This window comes from Pteropus alecto, unplaced genomic scaffold (assembly GCF_000325575.1).
Source record: "Pteropus alecto unplaced genomic scaffold, ASM32557v1 scaffold196, whole genome shotgun sequence".
NCBI lineage: Eukaryota > Metazoa > Chordata > Mammalia > Chiroptera > Pteropodidae > Pteropus > Pteropus alecto.
In genome coordinates, this window is record NW_006439717.1 from 936108 (window position 1) to 937143 (window position 1036).

Consider the following 1036-nt stretch of genomic DNA (forward strand, 5'->3'; position numbering starts at 1 on the left):
AAAAAAAAAAAAAAAAAGTATGGAGGATAAGGCCAGCTGATTATCCTGTGGTCTACCTACTTGCTGCCCTTCTTCAACTGCCCCAAACAGCACCAGCCCTCCCTCTGTTTTCAAGACCATCCTAAGTCCCCATTCTTCTGTACCAGCCTTATTATTCCTCGTGTTCCCCAAAGGTACTGTCTTACTAGAAAATATCTTCTACTGTTTCTCTCTGATCCTACTACCTTACCATTCTCCCTTTGAAGAACAGAATGTTACTTCTGGTCTTCATCTTTACTGAGTTAGGTCTCAACATCCTCCTCCTCTACTTAACAGTTCTTCCATCCCTCCAAGATTCCAGAGGCCCTTGCTTAGTCTGCCCCAGCTTTGCAGGCTTTGTGCTACCATCCCCCGACATCCCTGGGGATTTTCTGCAGCCCCAGCTGAAGGCCTCACCTCCACCTTCATCCTTTCTTTTGCTTCTCCACGTCCTAGAACCCATTCTCCTGAACTTTCTCATCAAGAACCACTCCATTTTAGAGCTAGAGGAGATTTGGACGATCATTCTTATGTATACATTTTTTTTTTATCGTTGGGAAATCTGAGGCCCAAAGAAAGGTAGTGACTTGCCCAAGGTCATATAGAGATGTTACACAGTTTGATGATGGCAGAGCCAGGATTGGAGCCAAGGAGACTGCTCTCCCACTTCTTGGGCTATCCAGCACTGGGTGGGGGCCAGAAGCCTTTATTTCCTCAGAAAACAGTACTCCCTCCTCGCCACTGGAGACAATGCGGGGGGAAATGAAGGAGAGGGTCTCCAAGAGGTCTTAAGGGTCATCCACGGCTTCCAAAGGGAACAAGCACGGGGGGAGGGGCATGTCGCACGCCAAATATCTCAGGAGAAACTATGGCCCCCAGCTCTCCCCTTGTCCCACAGTTGCCCCCTCTTTTTTCCGACCTTTCTCCACAAATCCACCCTACACTTCTTTCCTTTCTCCTCACCCAGTCCCGCAACTCTCGTTCCCCTCAACAACCCCCCACCCCCGCCATCCTCCAT